Genomic DNA, 24,039 nt, shown 5'->3' with positions numbered 1-24,039 from the left:
CCTAAGGAGTCTCAAAGTGGCTAACATTCTCCTTTCCCTTCCTCTGTGAGGTGAGTGGGGCTGAGAGACTTCAGAGAAGTGTGACTAGCCCAAGGGCACCCAGCAGCTGCATGTGGAGGAGCAGGGAATCGAACCCGGTTCACCACATTACGAGTCTACAGCTCTTAACCACTACACCACACTGGCTCTCACAGGAGAAGGAAAGGGGAGATCATTGTCTCCAGCATTCATAAACTTATTCCAAAGGCCATTGGACCCTGATGGAACTACAGGCCTTTGTGAACCTTTGGCTGACTTTCAGTGGTGCTCTTGTGGGCAGAGCTGGCCAGGGGAAAGCCACCCATTGCCAAGATCTGAGTTGTGTGGTGATATTTTGGTGTGCTATCATGGCTTCCCCCAAAGAATCATGGGAACTGTAGTTTATCTCTAACATAGCTACAGTTCCCAGCATCCTTAATGAACTACAGCCCCCAAGATTCTTTGGGGGGAAGGTATGTCCTTTAAATGTATGGTGTGGATGAAACATAGCTGAACTTAGGTCCCATCAAGTCCATGGGACAAGTTAATCTCAATTTCACTTAAGTATCATTCATCAAATCATAGAATTGTAGAGTTGGAAGGTACTCCAAGGGTCATCTAGTCCAACTCCCTGCAATGCAGGAAATCTCAACATGTGGTCCCCCATCCAATTTGAAGTCATGCTGACCCCTGCTTAGCTTTGCAAATGTGCTAGCTGTTTTATAGCTGTACCACAATGAGCTTCAGTTTGGATCCACCTCTATTTAGGTCAGCCTTCCTTCCGATGCCCTCCAAATGTGGTTTTTTAAAACTACAAATCCCATCATTACCTACCACGGGTGAGGCTAATAGGAGTTTCTGTCCAAAAGATTTGTAGGATGGCAGGCTAGGGGAGACCGCTATATGTTGCAGTCCTGGGAAAAGGTGTATGTGCTTAACATCTTCACTTTTTTAAAAAAAAATGGAAATGGCAAACTGTTTATAACATTTGGATCTCTCCTATTCATTTTTTCGCAGGGGTGAGGGGAGAAAGCCTGTTTAACTCCTGCTTCAGCACAGTATTAGAGGGAAGGAGAATGAATTATTGAATGAGCGGTCTCGAAATGTTCCCTGAGGCTTGTGTCAACTCTCATTGAACAAGCACTTCCTAAGTGCTGAGTGCCTTCTGTTTCCAGATAATCTGCTTGAAAGCTTTAAAATAAAGCATTTATGGGGCAAATTCCTTAGGTCCCTCTGTTTTGAACACAAACGTTCAGGTGCCTCCAAGGGTGGGGGTAGGTGGGTGGGTATGGGGTGTATTTCCATTTTTCACAAGTGCTGCAAGGATCTCCTCAGTCTGTTTTTAAGAATGTGGCAAGAGCCTGCTGGATGAGGCCAGTGGCACACCTGGTCCAGCATCCTGTTCTCACAATTGCTAAGCAGATGCCCATGCGACGCACTGGTGGAGGAAGAGGAGTGCAGGGGGAGCGCACTGCCCCCGGCAGCGCAATCCCAGTAGGGTGCCATCACAGCTCCTTCCCCCTGCACTGGGCACCCCACCCCCATGACATGCGCCCCGTCCCTGGGATGTGCACCAGCCCCGGCCCCACCTGCTCTCTGCCCGCCCCCCCCGTATGAAGCTCCGTCACTGATGGGAAGCCCACGAGCATTCTGGGTGCTGTAGTTTGTTAAGGGTGCTGGGAATGATTAGGAGGCCCCTCTTCCCCCCACAAAGCCACAGTACTCAGAGCACCTTAACAAGCATTTCACAGGAAGCTCTGGGAACTGTAGCTCTGTGAGAGGAATAAAGGTAAAGGGACCCCTGACCACTCGATCCAGTCGCGGATGACTCTGGGGTTGCGGCACTCATCTTGCTTTACTGGCCGAGGGAGCCGGCATCCAGCTTCCGGGTCATGTGACCAGCATGACTAAGCCGCTTCTGGCGAACCAGAGCAGCGCATGGAAACACCGTTTACCTTCCCGCTGGAGCGGTACCTATATATCTACTTGCACTGTGATGTGCTTTTGAACTGCTAGGTTGGCAGGAGCAGGGACCAAACAACAGGAGCTCACCCCGTCGTGGGGATTCGAACCGCCGATCTTCTGATCGGCAAGTCCTAGGCTCTGTGGTTAAACCCACAGCACCACCCGTGTCCCTTCTGAGAGGAATAGGAGTCTCCTAAAAAAATATCCCAGTACCCTTAAGAAACTACACATCCCATGATGCTTTGGGGAAGCCACACCTGTTTAAAGTGGTATCATAGTGCTGTAAATGTACGGTATGAATGAGGTTTTACGTTTATGGTCACAGTGTGCTTATCATCTCTTTATGGATTCTGGTCTTGCACTTTCGGCAAAGTCTTGTTAGACACCACCCGATGAAGGGCAAGGGAAGGTGTTCTTCGCCTTAGTCAGATTGGTAATATTTAAGCCTGCAAATCCCTGAAGGTGAATATAAATTTAATAGGAATGCAAGACGTGTCATCCTCATTCATCAAGGCAGGGGACAAAACTGCAGTACAGCCAATAAATATTTTTTACATAAATAGAATAATAAATCCAGTCATATACAATCTAATCTGTTGTTCTATATATATCTATCTATTCTGCTGCCTCTCTTATTTTTGCTATGGTCCATGAGGTAGCAATGGCATCCAAAATAAATTGTTTAAAAAGAGCTATTTGTTTTGATTTATGGGCTGGATCCACAGTGGGAGCTGAAGAAATTAATTGGAAATATTTGTTTTATATTTCACATTTCAACCGGGGACGAATGGAGACTTTGCACAGGCCGATTAACAACAACAAAAGTTGCATGTTGTAACTCATGCATGTGTAGACATTTCAAATCAGCCTAATGGTGAAGTTGAGAATGAATAATCCACAGCTATTTACCAAAGTCACTTGGCACAATCCTGAACGATAAGCCAGGTCACTAAAATCCCATTAAAAACAGAATTCAGGCATATGGTTAAGTTCTTAAATCCATCAATGTCAATGAGATTCAAGTGTATCTGACTTCTCCAGGACTGTATTTTTGTACCCACTAAGTAGACCAGCGGCTGGAAAACCCAGGGACCATAAAGCTATGCATGATGTGGATGGAGATAAATTTCTCCACACTCTCCTAATATTAGAACTTGAATTCACCCAATCACCACCACCACCATTTATCTATGAACAGCAAACACAGTTTTCTCAGTGCCACCCCTTTGTAGCCCATCTGTGAACAGACTTGGGGGAACCCCAAGGTTTTCAGAAGTAGGAAATCTATAGGTGATGCCCTCCCTACAAAAGTCTGCTGAAGACTGTGCATGCTCAGTAATAACTGAATGCTGTTTGTTGAGGGAAGGGGAAGGAAATCTCCCTGAATGGAATGGAGCTGCCCTGGTGTTAGGAAAGCTCTTTCTCCAGGCCTCTTCTTTGCTTCCTACCTCTTCACCTGTTCTCAGTTGTGTATTGAAATATATATACAATGGCAGTATACAAATTAAGAGTGAAATGAAAAATGAAATATTACTTGAAGCACCGTGCCAGGAAAGAAGGCCTTTATTGCAAGTGAAGCCAGCAATTATTGTTTTTTTAATCTAGAATTTGCAGGTTGGGATTGTTGTTACTTCGATGTAGAAAGGAGGGAGCAATTTTAGAAAACATTGCCCCTTCAACACGCAGACAACCTAAAATTACAAAAATAAGGTGGGTCTTACAAATATACATCTCACGTATCAGAAGCCATGTAATCCATAACTGGTCCAACTTCATGAGCACCCCATTCTCTTTTGTCCTAATAACGTCTCAGATTAGCCTCTGACCTCAAATGACCATTAACACAGCATAATATATAGCTTTGATCTTGAAATACTCCTGACATTGTCTCTGCTTGCTCCAGTGATCAAGTCTGCCTTTCTCTTTCAGCCTGTCTATTAAGTCCTGCAGCCTGCTTTTATTGAGGCATGAAAATCCCAACACCTCAAACTCCACGTAAAAAATAGCCTCTCACACGCATACACTCACACAGCTATAAAAGCACGGGCCATTGGCAGCCTAGCTAATCTTTGAACAGTAAATATGGCTTTAAAAAAAGAGGAGAGAGAAAGGAATGCTTTCTCAGAAAAACCAAAGGGCTTTTCTTCTTGGCAGTGTGATGTCAACACTCTGTCAGTTACCACCTCCAGGATGTAATTACAGTGAGTACTAAATGATTTTGAACTTCTGGTGATGGGCTGTCTTGTGAGCACAAGAAGCCAAGTGTTTTTTAAAAAATGTAAAAGCAATTGTCATATTCTGAAATTTATTAATACTGCCCTGCTGGTAATTTTTTCAACATGGTAATGGGTTCTTCAATTCAGCAATTATTATTATTATTATTATAAATGGTGAGGGGTCTTAGGTAGGGCTGTGCTTTGGATCCAGCCACCTCATGAGCCAAATTGGGCAGATTCAGAGGGTCCCAGGCATCCAATGAGTTGGGATTGGGCAGCCACAAGCAGGTCAGGTTGGGTGGCTGGAAGGGATCTATGGCTGCCAGGGGGATAAGGCAGCAGGCAGGAAGGAGAGGCAGCTGTCAGGTGCAAAAAGGCTGAGACCTATCCTGATCTCCAGCTTTATTTCTGAGATGAGGTAGGAGCCTCACCTGACTCCCATCCCTGGCTGGTGCAGGGCACTCCTTTGCAAGAAGCTCCCCCCCCCCCTCTGCTGACCAGCTTGGTCAGGAGTAGTGGTGAGGAAGGAAACACAAGTCTAATTGAAAACGAAGAGCCCCTAGTTAAACATTAGCCCTGCCCCTGAATTACTTTGGGACTGGATCATGGGTGAGGGGTGTGGTTGGCCCAGGGTGAGTCATCTTGATTCTGAACCCCTGAATTGAGGCCACAGGGTGAATGGGGTGTGTGCTGTGTTCTAGAAGAAGAAGAAGAAGAAGAAGAAGAAGAAGAAGAAGAAGAGGAGGAGGAGGAGGAGGAGGAGGAGGAGGAGGAGGAGGAGAAGGAGGAGGAGTAGTAGTAGTTTGGATTTGATATCCTGCTTTATCACTACCCTAAGGAGTCTCAAAGCGGCTAACATTCTCCTTTCCCTTCCTCCCCCACAACAAACACTCTGTGAAGTGAGTGGGGCTGAGAGACTTCAGAGAAGTGTGACTGGCCCAAGGTCACCCAGCAGCTGCATGTGGAGGAGTGGAGACTCAAACCCGGTTCTCCAGATTACGAGACTACCGCTCTTAACCACTACACCACACTGGCTCTCAGTCTAGGGCAGGGGTGGGGTAGGGAAGCTCAGACCTGGGGTCCAAATTCTTCTCTGTCTGGCCCTCTGGATTGTACCCACTCCGCACACCCTCCCCAGCCCTATCCCCTCTCCCAAGGTCATGCCCCCCACCAGCCTTGCTTCTCGCCTCCTTGAGTGCTTTTGCCTGGCTGGAACGTGTCCTTGAACTCTGACCATGTCTCTTGCTTTCCTGGTGGGAGGACACAGAAAGGCAACATTTACATCTGTGGCCCCACCCACTTTGGCTTCTGGTTCCACCCACCACTGCCAGGAATGTTGGCAAGAAGGGAATGTGCCCCTTGGACTGCGAAAGGCTCCATACCTCTGTTCAAGGGACAGCTTTAACTCCCTTTGCATGACAGAGCCCTGGAGACCTTGAGAGCCTTTGTAGCACTTGCTGTAATGCCCAAAAAGAGTGTAAGTGAAGTCCAAAGGGCTTGTAGCAGCTGCCAGAGCTAGATCTGTGACCCCCTGGGTTGATGTGCAGTTTCCCTGTGCAGTTGTTGTACTTGGACTACACTGTTGGCAGTGGAAGATTCCCAAGTCCTAGAGTGGCTCCACCTGCCAAGCTGGCCATTGGCTTTATTCAATGAAGAAGGGCCATAGCTCTATGGTTTAGCATCCACCTTGAATGTGGAAGGTCCCAGATTCTGTCCGCTGAATCTCCAGGTAGGTCCTGGAGGTCTGACTCAGCGTCTGACAGTTTCCTATGCTTCCTAAGTCTACGAAGACTTCCTGTTCAGGCTGATAGTTTGTCTGGGCAGCGACGTTCTTTCCTGGCTCTTGTCTTGTTCTGTGGTTTGACTCCCTTGACTCCTCCTTGACTCCTTGCCAGTGGCTCAGTTTTGACAAAGGCTGAAGATCCCCCAAAGACAACTTGGGCAGCTTTCCAAGGCACGCTTCAACCCTCCCTCCCTCCCCCTATTTCAATTAACTTCAGCTAGAAATTCTGCTTTCACTGTCTGCTCCAGCCGCAAATGGCACACCAAGCACCCCGCTTCTGCAGCCAATGGGGCTGTGTGTGCACCCACAGCCATTAAAGGCCCATAAAAATATTTGTGTGTCAAGGGCTGTGACCCACATCCAGTGTTATTTTAGGGGAGCTGCAGAAAACCTGTGGCTCTCCAAATATTGCTGGTGGACAACTTCCATGATCCCTGAGCATTGACAATCCTGGCTGGAGCTGAGGAGAGTTGGAGTTGGACATCTGCTTGAGGTCCACAGGTACTCAATGCCTGCTTTAGCTCAAGCCATTATGACAGACCCACAGAAATCAGATAGCCAACTCTTTCTCCTTTTTTTGCAAGCATGCTCATTACTGCTCCTTGGCAAGATGTGTTATTATGATCGGTTTCACTGGAAGAATATTTGGGTTGGTGCTATGTCAGAACAAATAAAGGGTCACCAGGAATCATTGCACAATGTGCAGGAACTGGGTGTTGGTTGTTGTTGTTGTTTTCCTCTTGGTGGCACTTGGTTTTCATGCCAGGGGCTTCCAGGAAAATTCAGTGCTGGACTTAAACTCTCTTGACCTGAGCAAGCCAGAACATGTAGCATGGGAGTGGAGTTTGGATTGTGCCTTTGTAGTTAACTGCTTTGTCATCAGCATCTCCAAATTTGTCAATCAGAGTTTCATGGAGAGTTCTTTAGAAACTCAAACAGAAAACTTACTCATGTTCAGCAGGAAGTTATGGGGAGGAGAGGAGAGCAAGACAAACAGGCATGCTACATCCTGACTTTCCACATCGTCATGATAAGGGGAGATTATATGAAAACTGTTATATGGATGAAAAAAATCTGTCAATTCCAGTTTCTCATGTTTCCACTCCTAAACTCAGCTCCACATTTCAGTATCAGTTTGTAGATTTTTTTGGGCAGCATTTTAGTGCAAATTTCTTCAGTTATACACATCAGACCTACACTGGCTCCCAGTACGTTTCTGAGCACAATTCAAAGTGTTGGTGCTGACCTTTAATGCCCTAAATGGCCTCAGTCCAGTATATCTGAAGGAGCGTCTCCACCCCCATCGTTCTGCCCGGACGCTGAGGTCCAGCACCGAGGGCCTTCTGGCGGTTTCCTCACTACGAGAAGCCAAGTTACAGGGAACCAGGCAGAGGGCCTTCTCGGTAGTGGCACCCACCCTGTGGAACGCCCTCCCATCAGATGTCAAAGAGAAAAATAACTACCAGACTTTTAGAAGACATCTGAAGGCAGCCCTGTTTAGGGACGTTTTTAATGCTTAATAGGTTATTGTATTTTGGTGCTTTGTTGGAAGCCGCCCAGAGTGGCTGGGGAAACCCAGCCAGATGGGCGGGGTATAAATAATATATCATCATCATCATCATCATCATTGTATATAATTTTGCCCGATAATGCATGTTTTTGCAATACAACCCATTTTAATGCATGGTTGTATGCTATTTTCATAAATATATGCATTTTAATGCATGTTTTGCCCTAGTGTATGCTGTGGGAAAAGTTTGAGGACTGTGAGCTTAAGGCAGCTCCAGTGAGCTTCTTGGCAGAACATGGATTTGAACCCTGGTCTGTTCTGTCCCAAATCCAATTCCCCATCCATACAATCACACTGTGGAATACTGGATAAAATGTATGTTTCATTTCTGTGACTGTATCTTGGGCCCAACCACCTTACAGTTTTATATAAGAACAGACCTCCACCCACATCCAATTATTTTGTTAATCTTTTGATCTTTATGGGCCTGGCTCATGATTTTTCAATATTTGCAGCCAGGAACGCTGCACGACATGCCAAGGGAACAATGCCCCAGAAGACGATAGCATGATTGTGGGGAGCCCGCATTCAAAACAAAATATTATTTAATTAAGTTCTTGTGCTGGGGAGCCGTTAGTCTTCTTAAAATAGACTGCAATGAAGCAGAAACCCTATCGGGTAACTAAAGAAATGTTGTAGCTCATAGGCATTGTTATTATTCTTTTTATTTCAAATAGAGGAGATAAATGAAAAAGCTTTTCTCAGCATGTTTGCAATTAATCTGCATTTAAAAAATAAAAGTGCTCTTTCTGTGCTTTGATCAGATAAAAAGAAGCCTTTTTCTCATTCCTTCGAGAAAATAATTTTTTCACCCCACCATGTTTTTGCTGGGAGATTGCCAAGATAAGGCAGAGGTTCGAGTGAGCTTGTTTCCACCCCTAAAGCAACAGAGAAGCAATGCTGAACCTTGTTACAATTAGTTTCCCTTCCAGTAGCTTTAGTTAAGAGGGTGAAAGGAAATGGGAAAGAATGACTGGGTTTAACGTGCCTGAATTTCAACAATAGCTCAGGCGATCTGAGAAATCTCCATGCTGCCCTGTTTTATTATTATACAGTGGTACCTAGGTTTAAGAACTTAACCAAGGCGCGCTTTTCCTAATCAGGCCTCCCGCCGCCGGTGCCCTTCCACCATTCAGATTCTGTTCTTAGACCAAGGTAAAGTTCGCTAACTGGGACACTACTTCCGGTTTTGCGGAGTTCATAAACCGAATAGTTCATAAACAAGGCTGTTCTTAAACCGAGGTAAAAAGGTAAAGGGACCCCTGACTGTTAGGTCAGTCGTGACCGACTCTGGGGTTGCGGCGCTCATCTCGCTTTATTGGCCGAGTTGAGTGCAGCTGTTGAGTGCAGCTTCCGGGTCATGTGGCCAGCATGACTAAGCCGCTTCTGGCGAACCAGAGCAGCGCACAGAAACACCGTTTACCTTCCTGCTGGAGCAGTACTTATTTATCTACTTGCACTTTGTGCTTTTGAACTGCTAGGTACCACTGTATATTGAATTTGGCAGTTGCTGTATCTTGTCCAGGGCAACCCAAAGCAACTTACAACCAATGAAAGACAATAAACTCCACATAAATACATTAAAACCAAGAGGAAAAAGAAGTACTGCACATTAAAAACATCCTACCCAGTTCTAAATGGCCACAGATAGTTAGAGGCCAAATAACTGGCTATAGAGGAAAGTTTTTGCCTGGGGCCTGGCACCTGAAGATATATAATGCTGGTGCCATGATGGGGTTTAACTGGTTGCGATGTTCACTCATCACACAGCTTCATGCCCTGCCTTTCCCACTGAACTGACACTGAATTTCTTCCTGCGAATTCACCTAGAAGGGGGATGGGTTTTTTGCTAGGCTCCACCAAGGCCTATAGACACTCATGTATGTGTCTGGCCCACTGGCTTATTTCTGCCGAAACTCACACATGTTGATTAGGTGTGTATGTGTAGCTGGCTGCCTTTAAGGATGTTGGAGAATTCTAACAAAAACAAAAACGGGAGCAGAAATTGATGATATTTGTCCTTTGCTTCATGTCCAGGGCAGAAATCAGTCAGTCAGTCAGTCAGTCAGTCAGTCAGTCAATCAATCAATCAATCAATCAATATTCATTGCTGTTGTTGCTTTCCATGTGCAAATGATATTTAATTGATTACAATTCTCCTCCCCCATTTGCTTTGTTTTCTTTGCAATGAAACAAACGGGATGGTTGTGGAATGATGTGATGTCAATGTAATTTATGTATGTAGTTTCACCACAAGAAACAGTGAGATTGATAACATAGTCTTTGGTGGAAGATGAACTGCAGCAGAGCAGAAACAATGCTGCCTGCAACAAATACAGGGTGGAATGAGAAATGATGCCTTCCAACATCCCAAGCTGCTGTAATGCATCCTCCTGCCTCTGTGTGCTAATTCCCAGCCCATGGAGATCCAGTTCTGGAGGCTACAGCACCATGTATGGGATACTGTTACCAAAAAGGAGCAATGCAGCAGCGAGCAGCTGGCTGGAAAGCCAAACAGGATGTTTGTGACTGTTACCATGGGAACAAGGGGGCAGTCCATTCACTGTACTGAGCACCGGAGGTTAGCTCAGTGTGTCATATGACCTGTACTGGAAGTACATGGGAGGAGTATATTCTCTCTGCTGTTGAGTGCAGACATGTTTCTCTGTACTGCTGCAAAAGGCAGAAATAAAAGCATGTAAATATATTTCTGTCTGTCTCTTTCCCCTCCCTGGGGATAGCAGGGAGGAGGGGGAAAGGAGTGGTGTGTTCTTCTCACGTTTGAGGAGGATCACCGATAAGAGACCTCGCCTGTTTTCCTGCTGGGAGTCGCAGCGGGGAGGTCAACAAGGAAATCAGCCGGTGCCTAGCAAAGTGGCACATTCCTCTGACAAGGCTTGATTCCAACAGATACAGCTTTGGGTACCCCATTGCTGTTGTTGTTGTTGTTTAGTTGTTTACTTGTGTCCGACTCTTCGTGACCCCATGGACCAGAGCACGCCAGGCACTTCTGTCTTCCACTGCCTCTCGCAGTTTGGTCAAACTCATGTTGACAGCCTCAAGAACACTGTCCAACCATCTCGTCCTCTGTCATCCCCTTCTCCTTGTGCCTTCAATCTTTCCCAACATCAGGGTCTTTTCCAGGGAGTCTTCTCTTCTCATGAGATGGCCAAAGTATTGGAGCCTCAGCTTCAGGATCTGTCCATCCAGTGAGCACTCAGGGCTGATTTCCTTCAGAATGGAGAGGTTTGATCTTCTTGCAGTCCATGGGACTCTCAAGAGTCTCCTCCAACACCATGCGCCTTCCGACCTGAGGGGCTCATCTTCCAGCGTCATAACCTTTATATGCCTGTTGTCTTTGTCCATGGAGTTTTCTTGGCAGGGATACTGGAGTGGCTTGCCGGTTCCTCCTCCAGGTGGATCACGTTTGGTCAAAACTCTCCACTATGACCTGTCCATCTTGGGTGTCCCTGCACGGCATAGTTCATAGCTTCTCTGAGTTATTCAAGCCCCTTCGCCACAGCAAGGCAGTGATCCATGAAGGGGGGGTACCCCATTGCAAGTGTGCAAATGTTTGCAGTGGCTTGCCAAACATCACCGGGTAGCTGCACCGCGGCACCTCCCCACCAGATGGGCCCGATTCTTCTTCTTGTTGTTGTTTAGTTGTTTAGTCGTGTCTGACTCTTCATGACCCCATGGACCAGAGCACGCCAGGCCCAATTCTACCATTCTGCAATTTCACTTTGACTGCCTTCTTGATCGGGCGATTGTGTTGAAGCATGCTCGGGGTTAGCTAATCCATAAACATGATCTCGAGGGTATGCATCCAGATTCCTTCCTTGGCATGGGAAAACTTACAAAAAAAGAGTGCTTTTGATTTTCTCTGCTTCGGAGAAGATTAAGTCAGCTCTTCCCACTTCTTCTGGAAAGCACAGGATAGTAGACCAGCTGTCTTCTTGGCAAGGGCTGAGTGAGAAGTCCCTCCTTCCTTGATTGGAGATGATTAGAAGCTATAATGAATCCTAGTCACATGACACAATGCAATGAACAACCAAACCCTGACAGTGCCAGATATGTCAAATGCAAGGCTGACCAGCTCATTTCTCTCTCTCTCTCTCTCTCTCTCTGGCATTCATCTAAGAGGAAGCCTCTAAGAGGAAACTTCTTTCTTTTCATTGTTTTTTTCCAAACTTGTATGTGTACAGAATGCTGTAGTTCTGGTTCTGTTACGTCAGAGGTTGCCAATGTTTTTAGGCCTTTCATTTGGATTTTTCAGCAAGGGCCACGGGGGGGCATTCTTCTGGTCACTTCCCGCAGCCTCTCCCATGGCTCAGCCCCTCTGCCAGTGAAGCAGAAAACGTGAAAGAGCGGGCACAGATACTTTCCTTTTCCAAAGGACTTGGGTAACAGCTAGACGCAGTAGAATTAAACTGAGCCTTAAAAAGCACATAGAGTAGAAGGAGGAAGTGTGATAGAGTGCCAGTCTTTCAACTTCCTCCTTCAGCTCTATGGATTTTTCGGTGGTAATCCCCCACACCACTTCATGACCAAGAAGGGCAGTGAAGGGGGCTCTGAAGTTTCATGGGCACCAGGGAAAGGCTTCATGGCGCTGTTGTGCCCACAGGCACCACGCTGGCAACCCCTGCTTTATGCAATGCAGTTTTGAAAGTGTTGGCTTTGGCCCAGATTTCAGTGTTAGCCAAGAAGCTGACGCATCAGCCTTCTGCAGACCATTAACTGCTTACCTAATCTATAACATGGGTATGTGTCCTACTAAATGGAGGACAGTCCTCTCTCTGAAGGCCTATCAGAAGCCTGTTTAGAGGACTGTCTGGTCCAAGGCTGGTTTCAAGACAAAGTACCCTGAGAAGGGAGGAGAGCAGGAGGAGAGCACCTTGATAACAGGAACAAGGGTCAGCTGGTCCCAGTTCACCCCTCCCCCCGCTACAATGTGATGTATTGTCTTTCTATTATGTTGTTTAGTCAGTCATCTTAGTCGTGTTCGACTCTCTGTGACCCCATGAACCAGAGCATGCCTTGGAAACTCTCGCTTTCTTCTCAAAGCTTCTCCCTTTTTATGTCCACGGAGTTTTCTTGGCAAAATATTGGAGTGGTTTGCCAGTTTCATCTCCAGTCTTTCTATTTAAACTATAGCAATTGCTTTTAAAATTGCATCCACATCTGTGCCCTCTCTTTTGTTCTATTTTTGGGAGATGTGTAACTTGCCATGCTGCCAACCTACCTTGCAGGGCTCTTTGGGGGATAAATGAGTTGGGTGTGTAATAAACTTCCTGCACCGACATTGACAAACGAACCGAATGATGATGACAGTGACACACACAATCTAGCTAAAATTAAGCACTTTTGGATCCCATTGATTTTAATATTCATTTCTAAAAATCGAAGGCATCCTTTGAGGCTATTGCCTCAAATAATAATAATAATAATAATAAGAATAAGAATTTATATACCACCCTATACCCACAGGTCTCAGGGGAGTTCATCTCTAAGGATAGTTAAATAAGGTTTCTCTCCTTAATCCTCATATTTGGTCAAAACAGAGCTGAGTGATTGTGGACTCAGCTATACAGCTGCAAATATAACATTTTAAGTGCATTATACAAATGTGACACTAGATGGCACTGGTGAGCTAATGGCACATTCCATATATATTTCAAAACTTTTTTTTAAAAAAACATTATCGCAGCGTTTTTTTATATGCATGTAGATTCAGCCTGTGTCTGTTTGCATCCTCTGCTCATTCCTACCTTGTCCAGCCTCACCTTTCTTTCAGTTATTCCCTCCCCCCCCCCAGCCATATCATAAAATGGAGCAGACCAATATCAATGGCTATTAGGCTGTTCTGCTAAGCCAGACAGCTTACCCTCTCTGTGGCTTTTCCAAGTCATGGAAGTGCTACAGTTCTTTGGGGTTAAGGGCTTACCCAGAAGTACAAATTCTGAATGATAAATATCTTTGTAGTTGTCCTGACAAGCCACCCGCACAGCAGTCGGAAATCCAGAGTTCAAGGTGGGGTTTCATGTGTTGATCCCTGCACTTCCCTTGTCTCCATTAGTGTCCCACAAACTGAGGTTGCTGGTTGTTGTGGATTAAACCATGAATCTGTTTAGCTGCAGCTGCCTGCCATGTTGCAGTCCTCAGTGCCCGCAATGTAGTTCCCTTTTCTTGAGAGCTAATATACTGAAGTGTCGAAAGATGTGAACTCTGAGACAGGAGATCCCTAATTAAAATCTTACTTCAGCCTCAAAATCAGGAACAGTCCAGTTCTATACATTTCTACTCAGAAGTAAGACCCATTGAAATGACTTATTGAAATCAGTGATGATGATGATAATGATGATAATGATGATTTGTTTTTTGTACCCTGCCCATCCTACTGAGTTTCCCCAGCTACTCTGGATGGCTTCCAACAGAATATACAAAAACACAACAGATCACCACACAATGAAGGCTTCCCAATACAGGGCTGCCTTTGGATGTCTACAGAAATTCGTCAAATTGTTTATCTCTTCAACACCTGATGGGAGGGTGTTCCACAGGGTGGGCGCCACAACCAAGAGGGCCCTCTGCCTGGTTCCCTGTAACACCTCACTTCTTGCAATGAGGAAACTGCCAGAAGGCCCTCAGAGCTAGATCTCAGTGTCTGGGTTCCTTCAGGTAAACAGTGAGACTTACTCCCAGGTAATTGTGTATATGACTACAGCTTAAATGGTCTTACCAAACCCAGCATTCTCTCAGCTCGACCCTCTTGCAAATATATAATCAGGGCCAGCTCTGCCATTGAGTAGAGTGAAGCCGCACCCCAAAATGGCCGCCATGCTGTCATGAAAAATAGATGACGGTAATATGGCATCTAGTAAGATGGCGTCCCAGATTTTGGCTTCAAAGTGTTGCAGGGTATGCCACGGGCAGCAAAAAACGAAGCCCTTGTATTGCATGCTGTTGAGTGCCATCACAAAAATGCCATAATAATAACAACAATACACTCAAAATGCCCTTTCTGTTATACTCTGCCACATTTCTTTTCTGAGCAACGCCTTTCTGCCTTTGTTGCGCTATTTCCCCCCTGAGAACACAAGCACAGGCCTTGAAGCATGAAACTCTTGTAATCAAGAGAAAACACAGACAGGCTTGGAGCAGGAGAAGCCGTGTTTGCGGTCCAGCTTCTTAAATGAAAGGCATTGTTCAACGTGAGCCTTGTTGAGGTTCATCAACAGAAGAAGCAGGCAGGCAGGTGGTGCCAGCTGGTCTTGCAACCCCCAGTGGGGGCTGGTGGCCGCATTTGTGTTTCGCTACGATACGAGGACTCGTCTGTGTTTCTGGGCAAGAAACAAAAGCTGGGCACAGGTGATAGACTAATTCAAAGCAGGGCGGGAGCACAAAGCAAAAACAGCACGTTACATCGGAGGCCAAGGCAAGGAACTTGTTTTACTGCATTGCCCGGCACTCGCTCTGCCGGGTGGTCCCATTCATGGCGGCAACAGCACCGCTTGCCTGCATGATTGCTTTCCACTGTCAAAGGAGGGATCATGGGCTGGAAAGCAGCAGGACACTCCTCTCTCAGAAAAATGGGCTCGTTCCCTCTGCCTCCACAATGTAAACGTTTCAGGCTGACAAGCGGCAGACATGCTGCTCTTTTCATCTTGGCACTCAGGGAAGGAGAACGTCTTTAGTAAAGCATTGGGGTGGGGTGGGGGTAAGCATGGGTTGTTTGTTGCAGGACTGAGCAGCTGCCCTGTCAAAGGAAGGAAAAGGAGAATAGGGGGTTAGGGATGCCGCAAGTACTCATGTAGGTCAGCCATGCTGATTCTCCCTGTGTGCAGAGTCCCTGAATTTTCAGGGAGTGGTGCACAGCCTGTTCAGGATATTGGGACTAGATAGACCTCTGATCTGACCCAACAGGGTTCTTCTCTCCTTATGTTGGAACCTGCAGCCTTCTGCATGCCAGGCATGGGCCCTACCACTGTCCTCCCTCAAGGTCAAAGCGAAGCAGAAGGACTGGCTCCTGCCATTTGCCACGTTCTCTCCCTGTCTCTTTCAATTTACTTGCTTCCAAGGATCCCTCAGATTGGAGGAGGCAAGCTTTTCTCCCTGCCCCTAAAGTGGGCGTCTTCCCTCTGAGACCTACCCCAAGGTGTCTCTTGCCCCTCCTGCAGCCTGTGATGAAGAGAGTTTGGCCACACACCTGCATCCTATTGGAGTTCTGTGCAAGTTCAGGGAGTGACAGGATTCTCCTCCCCCACTTTTGAGTGGATTTCACTGACTTGGGAAGGGCCATCGCTCAGTGGCAGAGCCAGTGTGGTGTAGTGGTTAAGAGCGGTGGACTCGTAATCTGGTGAACCGGGTTTGCTTCCCCGCTCCTTCACATGCAGCTGCTGGGTGACCTTGGGCTAGTCACACTTCTCTGAAGTCTCTCAGCCCCACTCACCTCACAGAGTGTTTGTTGTAGGGGAGGAAGGGAAAGGAGAGCAGCTTTGAGACTCCTTAAAAGTAAAGGTAAAGGGACCCCTGACCACTAGGTCCAGTCGCGAACGACTCTTAGATTGTGGCGCTCATCTTGCTTTATTGGCTGAGGGAGCCGGCATACAGCTTCCGGGTCATGGGGCCAGCATGACTTCTGGCGAACCAGAGCAGCACACAGAAACACCGTTTACCTTCCCCCCAGAGCGGTACCTATTTATCTACTTGCACTTCGTGCTTTTGAACAGCTAGGTTGGCAGGAGCAGGGACCGAGCAACAGGAGCTCACCCTGTCGTGGGGATTCAACAGCGCCACCCGCGTCCCTTGAGACTCCTTAGGGTAGTGCTAAAGTGGGATACCAAATCCAAACTCTTCTTCTTCTTCATATGCTTTGCTTGCAGAAAAAGGTTCAATCCCTGGCACCTCCAGGTAGGGTAGGGAAAGACTCCTGCCTGAAACCCTGGAGAGCTCTTGCTAGTCAGAGTGGACAGCTCTGAGCTAGACACATTGGTGGTCTGGCTCAGTGTAATGCAGTTTCCTAATATGCTAGCAGGAGCTGGAGACAGGAGCACGGCAGCAATAAAACACCTGGTGTCAGTAATGTTAACCCTTTATCCAAAGAAATTTAGATAGCTCAGGCCTAGTGATCACAGCAACTCTTTCCAGTAGCTCTTGCCCCAATGAGGCAGTTGTGAGGACTCAAGACCCCACCTTCCCGCCGCTCTCTAAGTCTCCTCCCCCCCTGGGTCCTTCCCTAGCAACCTGAGGCTCCTTCACCTTTTCTCTCTCTGCTGCACCCTCTTAATTCCGCTATATGTCCTGGGAAACATCCTCTCCAGCCTCCGCTTCTGCCTCTGAGTCTGAACTGCTCTCTGCCACAGCCTCTTTCTGCTCACTAAACCCTGTTGCCTCTTCAGCTTCCAACGCCTCTTCCTCCCAGTCAGCTCTCTCTTCTCCCTCTGACCACTCATCGTCATCCCTCCAACAATCCCTTGGCACTGAGCCTTCTTCCCCTGCAGGTTCCATTGGGGGTTCCCAAGTGGTGCCTCCCACCGCTCCTCTGCATCCCACCAGCCCATGAAAGACTCCCAGCTTCCCCACACAGCTGGGAGCCCACCACAGTTAAGGTGACAAACTGTTGTCTGCATTTACCCTCTGATTCCTGCACACCAAGGCTATCCATGACATCACTGAGGCTTACCTTTCTGTGGCTGCATTTAACCTGGGGGGGGGGGGGACGGGGACGGGCAGGGAGAGAGGAGGAACCTGTAGGTACAGGTTTGATATTTCCATAGTACTTTCCGCTTGTTGATCCTCTCGGCACTTATTTCAGAAGATGGAAACACCGAAGGAGTGCCATTCTATCCCCTCCAGGGTCATGGATCTCATTACTTCGGCCCGAGAAGCACCTGTAGTTAACGCAGTATCTGAAACTTGGATCTGTCACCTCAGGACCTCAGTTCTATTTCAAGCTCTGCTGTCCGTTTCCCGAACGACCTTGGGTAGGTCATGGAACCTGTCAGGAAACTCAGTGACTCCATCTATAAGACGGATGGATAGCTTGCAGCCTGGTTGGGGGCATGCTGCTAGGCTTAATAAAATAAGGGCTGCACCGCTCACACACCGTCATTATGAACACCCCGGGGAGGAACATGGGATGTGCTGGCTTCCTGCCCAGTGTTCTCTGCAAGGAAGGCTATTTGAAGAGTGTCGGTTTCTTCCAGACGGCCTTTGTATGCTGGAGGTTGCCTTGGATTCTGCCCAGCCAAGTTGAGCTGATGAATTGATGGAGGGTTAGCTTGTTATTCATTAAAGGTCTAAGAACACCCACCCTCCATATTCAGGGAGAGTCTTCTTTTCCTTAGCAATCACTTGTAGCCGAGTCAGATTGTCTTCCACAAACACGGTTTTAACAGTGGGTCCGTGAGTGACTGCGGAGGCCAATTCTGGATCCACACGTCCTTCCACAGTGGGGACATAGGTTTCCGGGCAGGAGTTGATCATGGTGAAGGTTTGCCAAGTGTGCCTTCCTCTTAACTCGTTTCTCCCTTTTGTCCTGAGTTCGTGCTTCTTCGAAGCCCAGGACACCTTTGGTAAAGGCTGTTCTCCAACTGGAGCGCTCGCAGGACAGTGTTTCCCAGTTATCAGTGTTTATATGATTTTTTTTAGATTTGCCTTGAGAGAGAGTCTTTGAACCTCTTTTGTTGACCACCAGCATTACACTTTCCATTTTTAAGTTTGGAATAGAGTAGTTGCTTTGGAAGACGATCATCAGGCATCTGCACAACATGACTAGTCCAACAAAGTTGTTGATGAAGAATCATTGCTTCGACACATGTGCACCACATGCTGGGGAACAAACCAGAGGGACTAGCCATCACCACCCATGGTGTAGCATTTACATCCCTGGTTAAATCCCTGGCATCTCTAGGTAGGGCTGGAAATGCTCCCTGTATGAAATCCCAAAGAGCTGCTGCCGATCAGTGTAGACAGGACTAAGCCAGAGGGGCAATTGGCATGACTTGATATAAGGCATCTTCTTTGCTTGTCTCATGAACACCCAGAAGTCTTTAGCTGGCTGCTTTTGGAAGCAATGCTAGGCTAGATGCCACCTAGTCTGGTTCATTGAGGCAATTCTTATAGTCACATGAGTCTGTTGGTCAGGTGGAATACAGTGCCCTATATTAGGTAAAGTGTTGTGCACGTTTCCTACCCGAGGGCAGTTCTGATTCCAGGTTTTACGAACTCCTGGGCAAAATATCACTTGGGAACCAAGGAAGCTGACTTATACCGAGCCAGAACATTGTTCAGTCTAGTTCAGTTTTGTCTGCACTGACTGGCAGTGCCTCTCCAGGGTTTCAGAGAGTCCCAGCCCTACTGGAGATTGCAGCTGGAAATTTCTGCATGCAACACGTGCGCTGAGTTGTGGCCTTTCCCCAAAACCAGGGGAGACAGACCTGCAAATGTTGGTGGGCTACAACTCCCATTATCCCGAACCATTGGTCCTCCTGGCTGGGGCTGATGGGAGTTGAAATCCAGCAACCTCTGCAAGGCTACAGGTTCCTCATCCTTTGACACAGAGGGTTCTCTTCCTGGAGTGACCACCTTCTCTTCATTGTTGCTGGCTGTTGCTCATATCCTTGGCTCTTCCTCTGGGCCCAATTTGCATCTTCTCCAAAAGGGAGAAGACAAGGCATGTGGAGAAGAAGAGAAGAAGAAGAAGAAGAAGAAGAAGAAGAAGAAGAAGAAGAAGAAGAAGAGAAGAGTTTGGATTTGATATCCCGCCTTTCACTCCCTTAAGGAGTCTCAAAGCGGCTAACATTCTCCTTTCCCTTCCTCCCCCACAACAAACACTCTGTGAGGTGAGTGGGGCTGAGAGACTTCAGAGAAGTGTGACTGGCCCAAGGTCACTCAGCAGCTGCATGTGGAGGAGCGGAGACGCGAACCCGGTTCCCCAGATTACGTGGCTACCGCTCTTAACCACTACACCACACTGGCTACTGCACATTGGTTTCCTCCTTGCTTGCTTGCTGAGAGAGGGCAGGGACAAGAAGGAAGCGCATCAGCGGGGCCAGGGGTTCTAGGAAGTGACAGTGAGTTCCCCACCAGTTTGTGGATTTTCTGGCAGGTGCCAAACAATGCTTTCCCTGAGGTCAGCTCTGCCTGAAGGCCTATATCGGGTATACGACCAAATCCTTGCCAAAAATCAAAAGCTGGCAAGCATAATTGCACATGTAAGGAATAAATAACTTAGCCTGCAAGCCTAACCATGTCTACTCAGAAGCAAGTCCTGCTGAATTCAGTGGGGCTTACTCCCAGGTAAATGGGGTTAGGATTGCAGCCCTGCAGTCCTTTCAGCAGTGTCTTAATTAATTCATAGCTACTGAAAGGTTAGCTCGGTCCCTGAGCATTTCCTTGTCTGGGTTTAGGGAAAGATCCATACTGCTGTCGAGTAAGGGATTCTGCTCAGTGCTGATGACAAGACCAGGATATCCTGAATTTGTAATCTTTCCTGGCAGGAATTAAAGCAATCTATACTGATCAATCTGCAAATATATTAATAAATAATATTCTCTCAGACAAATGCCAAATAGAAAAAGGAATGAGACAAGGCTGTCCCTTGTCTCCGTTGTTGTTTAGAGTGGAAATACTGCTTCAGAATATAAGGACAAACAGGGAAATTAAAGGTATTGAGGTGGGACATAGAGTCTATAAAGTAATGATATTTGCTGCTGATGTGGGGTTGACACTAGAACAACCTTTGGAGACTGTTCCCAAAGCATTAGAAGAAATTAAAAGGTTTGGAGAAGTGGTGGGTTTCAAAATAAACTCAGATAAAACCAAAATGTTGGTCCAAAACATGGATGAGCAGTCAATTTTTTTTTTTTAGAAAGAATGTCTGGTTTAAAAATAGGCAAAATATTAAATATTTGGGAATTTGGCTGACAGTAAGAAATCTTATTTTAAAATAATTATATTAAATTGTGGAAAGAGTTTAAGAAAGAGTTGGAGATATGGAAGAAAATGAAACTTTCCCTGTTAGGTTGAATTTCAGCCATTAAAATTAATATACTTCCCAGGATCTTCTTTTTATTCCAATCAATCCTGATTGTAAATAATTTAAGCTGCTTCAAAGAATGGAAAAAAGATATCTCTAAATTCATCTCGCAAGGGAAAAAGCCAAGAATTAAACATAAAATTATGACAGAGACAAAAGAAAGAGGAGGCTTTGACCTGCCAGATTTGCAACCGTATTATGAGGCAGCTTGTTTGTGTAGGTTAAATGAATGGATTGTATTGGATAATGCAGACATTTTAGATTTAGGTAAAGGTAAAGGTACCCCTGCCCGTACGGGCCAGTCTTGACAGACTCTGGGGTTGTGCGCCCATCTCACTTAAGAGGCCAGGGGCCAGCGCTGTCCGAAGACACTTCCGGGTCACGTGGCCAGTGTGACATCGCTGCTCTGGTGAGCCAGAGCCGTACACGGAAATGCCGTTTACCTTCCCGCTGGTAAGCGGTCCCTATTTATCTACTTGCACCTGGAGGTGCTTTCGAACTGCTAGGTTGGCAGGCGCTGGGACCGAGCAGCGGGAGCGCACCCCGCCGCAGGGATTCGAACCGCCGACCTTTCGATCGGCAAGTCCTAGGCGCTGAGGCTTTAACCCACAGCGCCACCTGCAGGTCATTATTTAAAATTCAGCTGCCGTGCATGTATTTGATATGGGAAGGCTAAAATCTATAAGAGTTTTATGAACCACATTCTTAGGAAGAATCTGTATAGAGTCTGGGAGAAATATAAAAATCTGCTAGAAAGAAAAGCACATTTATGGCTATCTCCTACTGAAGCAATTACAATTAAGAGAGTTAATATGGATAGACAATGGGTGACTTGCAGGGAACTGCTGGATTTTACAGGGGGTGAACCCAAACTGAAATCAATGGAAAACTTATGGAGCCAAGTTACAGATTGGTTGCAATATCACCAGATATATGACACGTTTAAATTAGATAGAAAGATGGTCTTCTGGACCAAACTCACAATTTGAAAAAGAACTCTTACAAAATAAGGATAAACTTCTGTCTAAAATGTATAGCTTTTTATTGGAATGGGAAACAAAAGATGAGCTTGTTAAAGCTTCAATGACACATTGGGCAATAAATATAGGACACACTATAGATCTTAACCTCTGGGAGAAACTTTGGAAAAGTGATCTGAAATTTACTGCATGTTATTCATTGAAAGAGAATTGTTTGAAAATGATTCATAGATGGTATTTAACTCCAAGCAGGTTGGCTAAGATTTATAAAACAGAATCAGATATGTCTTGGAAGTGTAAAGAAGCAGAGGAAACCTTTTTTTCACATGTGGTGGACATGTAAAAAGGTAAAAGTATATTGGGAAATGATTAAAATGAATTGCAAAAAATGTTTAAAACTACTCCCCCCAACCCCCCCCCCCCAGAGTTCTTTTTGTTGGGAATAACCTAGACAGAAATTCCTAGGTGTCAGAAAAGGTTATTTATGTATGCAACAACTGCGACCCATGTTTTGTTAGCCCAAAAGTGGAAAGTGAGTGAAGTCCCAACTAAAGTGGATTGGCAACTTAAATTGACAGAATATGTAGATTTAACACAAAGAATAAGAGAGCAAGAAGAACATATATTTAAAGAAGTGTGGGAAACATTTATTGAAAATATGGAAAATAACTGTATACAGCTGAAAACGCTGGCAGCACTAAGATAAATTTAAAAGAGTAAATAATTTTTGATGGATGTAAAAGTTGAAAACTAATTTGAATGTTTATAGTAAGATATGCAAGAATGTATGATACATAAAATTAACCATGGAAGGAGAAGAACGTAAGTCGTTGCATATTTTAAAGTTTGTAAAACGTTTATTTTGAAATGTAAAATTTAATTGAAATTATTATTTAAAAAAAGATATCCTGAATTTGTGTGCAAATTGTATCCAGTTTAGGTGCAGATCTCTGCGGATACAGAGGTAGCAGGGTGAAAACAATCAGAACAAGGGTTTGCAAAATGATGTGAACAGGATTACAAAATGACATGAACAGGCTTCAGCTGCTAATACTATTTTTTAAAATAATAAAAAAAACACAGTGGACATTTATGACAGTTACAAATATATATTGGCTTAAATTTTATATGCATTGATTGCTATTGATCTGTGTAAAAAAAAAACAACCTCAAAGAGGGCAACATCTATTGTACATTGCAATGTTTGGATGGGGCCTGTCATCTCTGCTTGGTTGTGGCTTCAGGGTGTTTTGTGCAGGAGGCTTAAAATAGTTTGATGGCATCCTTCTTCCTACAATTAGTTTGTAATGAGGCTGTGACACCTGCATCGGGCAGAGTGTTCATTTGCATTACCAGTGCCTCTCTCCCCTTTTCTCTTCCATGTGAGCAATGTCCAAATCAATAGCCTCAAATGGAATTTATGCCACTCACATGAAAAGGCTCAAGGGGATCCAGCCATAAATCTGAAAGGCAGTCTGCCAAGGATCTGCCAAAGGAGGATGTAGAAACCACTGCTTCTCCTAGGAGCCAGGAACTGGTCCTCAGCTCCAGCTACTAATATGTCTGTTTTCACACTGCAAAGGTGCTGCATGCGACTGTGACTTGGGGAAATGAGAGACTCCACATATAAAGCGGAATGCATCTTGGAGATCCGTTTGTTCCTCACTGTTTTCTGTACTAATTTGTTGCAGTGCAACAGTGGACCACTAGATGTCTCTGTCTTCTTTGAAGGGATGGAGGCAGAGTTTCAATCGAGGGCCATGGAAAAGGGAGAGCAATCTGGGACCCAGGTAAGCGATGGTTCACTATATCTTCTTCATATTTAACAAATGATTCATGGCTAAAGCAAGCTGCTGGTGAGAGATCCTTAACACACTGCATGCAAAGGGTGACTTCACCAAGAAGTAATTCTGAAAACAAAGGGCTTTGTCTTACTCTATGATTCTGTGATCCCACCAACTGCTACTTGTGTGGCAGCTTCTTAAAGGTAAAGGTAGAGGTAAAGGTAAAGGTACCCCTGCCCGTACGGGCCAGTCTTGACAGACTCTGGGGTTGTGCGCCCATCTCACTCAAGAGGCCAGGGGCCAGCGCTGTCCGGAGACACTTCCGGGTCACGTGGCCAGCGTGACATCGCTGCTCTGGCGAGCCAGAGCCGCACACGGAAACGCCGTTTACCTTCCCGCTGGTAAGCGGTCCCTATTTATCTACTTGCACCCGGAGGTGCTTTCGAACTGCTAGGTTGGCAGACGCTGGGACCGAGCAGCGGGAGCGCACCCCGCCGCAGGGATTCGAACTGCCGACCTTTCGATCGGCAAGTCCTAGGCGCTGAGGCTTTAACCCACAGCGCCACCTGCGTCCCTTAGATTGGATAAAAGGCGAGTAAGAGGTGAATTAGGGACGCAGGTGCTGCTGTGGGTTAAACCACAGAGCCTAGGACTTGCCGATCAGAATTCACCTCTTAAAGGTAA

The sequence above is a fragment of the Podarcis gaigeae genome (assembly GCF_964106915.1).
Source record: "Podarcis gaigeae genome assembly, chromosome: 3".
Classification (NCBI taxonomy): domain Eukaryota; kingdom Metazoa; phylum Chordata; class Lepidosauria; order Squamata; family Lacertidae; genus Podarcis; species Podarcis gaigeae.
The sequence above is the reverse complement of the archived record's forward strand: the minus strand, read 5'-3'. Positions refer to the sequence as shown.